Consider the following 3,184-nt stretch of genomic DNA (forward strand, 5'->3'; position numbering starts at 1 on the left):
TCTCAAAGGGTGTTACATAGCATCATCACAGTATAATATATCATAGTAGATGTTTTTCACTTGACATTAACATACATGATATACATACAACACATTTTAGATTATTTACACAATAACCTGATTCTGTCTCGTCAAATCTGATACATTTTATGTTCTAAGTCACATGTCTGTTGTTGGGATGGAGCCCAATCCAAATTCATTATGAGGAGAAGCACAGATCATGTGATGCAAACACATATTTACCAAGTTGCTTATTAGTATTCACATAAAAAAGACATGATGGACAGCACAGAGAGAGAGAGAGAGAGAGAGAGACTCCTGACACACGTTGCTGTTACAGCATATATGACAACAGACCATGTGACTTGTCCCGTAGTTTCTTTCTGCTATATCTAACAACAGATCATTTATTGCTTTAATTAATTAATTAATGTTCAATTAAATTAATGTTTAAGTTTTCAATGTCTAAACGTTTGCTTTGGCAATAAGTACAGTGTTACGTCATGCCAATAAAGCCATTTGAATTGATTTGACAGAGACAGAGCCAGAGACAGAGAGAGAGAGAGAGAGAGAGAGACAGAGAGAGAGAGAGAAAGAGACAGAGATAGACACATACAGAGAAAGGGAGAGAGAGACAGAGAAAGGGAGAGAGGAGAGAGAAACTTCCTTCCTTCTATCCATTTCAAGCACAATCAATGTATATTTCATTGGTGACATGGTTGTTGTTTGAATTATATCATGTTACAGTAATATAAGGTTTTGTGTTTTGTTTGTTACAAACTATTTTCCCCTCCGTCTGTACTACCATGTATTAAGTGCTTTGGCAACACTGTAATTCACTATGCTCATGCAGAGAAAGAGAGAGAAAGACTGAGAAGCAGAGAGAGAGAGAGATAGACAGAGAGAGAAAGGGAGAGAGACTACAACATGAGGATTTGGCAATATATTTAATAAGTATCTGCCAATATTAAAGCAGTGTGTTATTTGAAGGCACAAACATTGTATTGACAATGAATGTTAGGGTAGAAAAGACATTTGCCCGATTTATGTGACTTCCGCTATAAACCACGCCCACTTCCTGTCTTCTATGTGGATACAGAGACAGATCATTTTGTTGGTTAAACAGAGACAGACACAGATAATGACGTCTCTGTAACCTCTAGTCTGCTGTTGTCCATGTGAAGTTACAACTGTTCAGTTACCACATTCACTCCACTCTGTTTAAGTGTGTGTGTGTGTGTGTGGGGGGGGGGGGGGGGGGGGGGCACACGGTACCGTGGGTCAGTGTGGTGACGTCTCTCTCGCTCATACACAGAGGATTAATTAATACACAGGGCAAGATGTTACTATCCCTTGTGCCAAAATCCGAGGAAAAACACATTTAGAAGCCCAATCCAGAATAAAACAAGCTAACAGGCTAACAAACTAATAAACAAGACACAAATCACCAGTTACCTACCCTAGCCAACAGCAGTATGAAGCATGTCATTCGGGTTTTCAAGTGGGCACCTTCCTTCACCGATGTTTCGTTAAGTTAGGCCCACGACACCTCAAGAAGGCTTAACGGTGTAATCCAGCGTCCTGGAAACACCCCCCTCCATGCTACCACCGCACAACTGCATATTACCTCACTATCTAAGCCTAGCTATCCAGTACCCTATACTACGAAGCTATCTTAACAGACCCGCGATCTGTCACTTTGATCTGGTTTGACTGAACAGGATCAAAGCTATCTAGTTTAACGATACTACGACGCTGGTTTTCTACTCGATAACTGAAGCTGGATTTATCTGGGATCGCGTCCACGCGAAAGAGGTGCGCTAGCCAATCACATTATGAACAGCTGAGTTGATCCACGCCCACACCCATTTCCACACCCATTTCCTCGTTCAATGAAAGCACAGTGGGATCAGAGTTTTAGCGGATATTTAATGTAGCCTATGGCAGAATGAAAATCCGCGTTGGATATAGTCTGCTGAAGGACTGCTAAAGCTGCCGCTTGTATTCACATCAGTCATTTGATTTACTTTGATCAGCGATTTCTGTCTCCTACAGCAGCTTTGTGTGAGTGTAAATGTGTAATCTCAGTCTATAAATTTCCACAATCTGTAAGCCTATTTAGACCATAGATTTAGAAACGCATGCTCAATGAATAATGATCTCTATCACTCATTATGTACACACATAATGAGTGCACTGATCGAATAATTCATATATAAAATAATGATAATGCTGATGCCTAATATAAAAGAGAAAACTGCTGAACTGAATTGAGACGATGCGGGCATAGTTTTCATTGATAAAAACTAGCCTATTTTTGCTCATATATTGGCATACAGCCTACAGGACACAGTTCCAGCTGAAACATGCAAGAGTAGCCTGCATATTTGGCCACAGCCATTCACTTGCTCGTTCTGCTGCCTGAGACATGTTGCTAACCGCAAGTTTCAGGCTCCGTCCCGAATGCCCAACTCAGTTAGTAGGGCAATAACGGACTTTGCCACAAAACCACGGCAGCCCACCTCTACAGGCCGCACTCGAGCCCTCCAACCTCGCTGCTCTGCCTCTGCTGCCATTTCAGCATACCTAGCTTTCTTGCGCTCATAAGCCTTCTCAACTCGATCTTCCCACGGGACTGTGAGTTCGATAAAATAAACTATCTTCTCTACCTCAGACCACAGTAACAAGTCCGGACGTAGCCGGGTGCTAACTATATATGCTGGGATGACTAGCTGTTCATTCAAGTCAACCCTCATTTCCCAGGCTCCACCTACACTTAGCTGCCCTAACTTGTGCCTGACCTTAATTGGTCTAATCTTTTCTCCCTCACATACAAATTTGATCTGTCTAGTCTCTTTGCTAGCAACTAGAGAATTTACTTCTAGCTGCTTTTCCTCAACTGCAGCTGCCAAACATTTCAACACCTGGTTGTGACGCCAGGTGTATCGCCCCTGGGAGAGACTGACCTTACACCCTGACAGTATATGCCTCAGTGTACATACACTAGAACACAACGGGCAGGCACCATCCTCGCCCAACCACTGATTTAAGTTCTGGGGAGATGGCAGCACATCATAAGTAGCCCCTAGAATAAATCTAATTCTGCTGGCCTCCATGCTCCTCAACTCTCTCCACTTCAACTTTCTCTTCTCTACACTCTCCCAGTTCACCCACTGTCCTTGCT

The 3,184-nt window shown here is 42.5% G+C and overlaps 1 protein-coding gene across 1 annotated transcript in view; it reads right to left on the reverse strand.

Moving 5' to 3' along the window:
• Positions 1-1,268: 1,268 nt before the first annotated feature.
• Positions 1,269-3,184, reverse strand: part of LOC310775950 (protein NLRC3-like) — a gene marked incomplete at its 5' end in the record, with an annotated part of 39,269 nt that continues 37,353 nt past the window's right edge. The window contains one exon of the mRNA XM_083636072.1: positions 1,269-3,184. This exon is cut by the window's right edge and continues 805 nt beyond it.

The sequence above is a fragment of the Poromitra crassiceps genome, assembly GCF_964638095.1.
Source record: "Poromitra crassiceps genome assembly, chromosome: 4".
Taxonomy (NCBI): Eukaryota; Metazoa; Chordata; class Actinopteri; order Beryciformes; family Melamphaidae; genus Poromitra; species Poromitra crassiceps.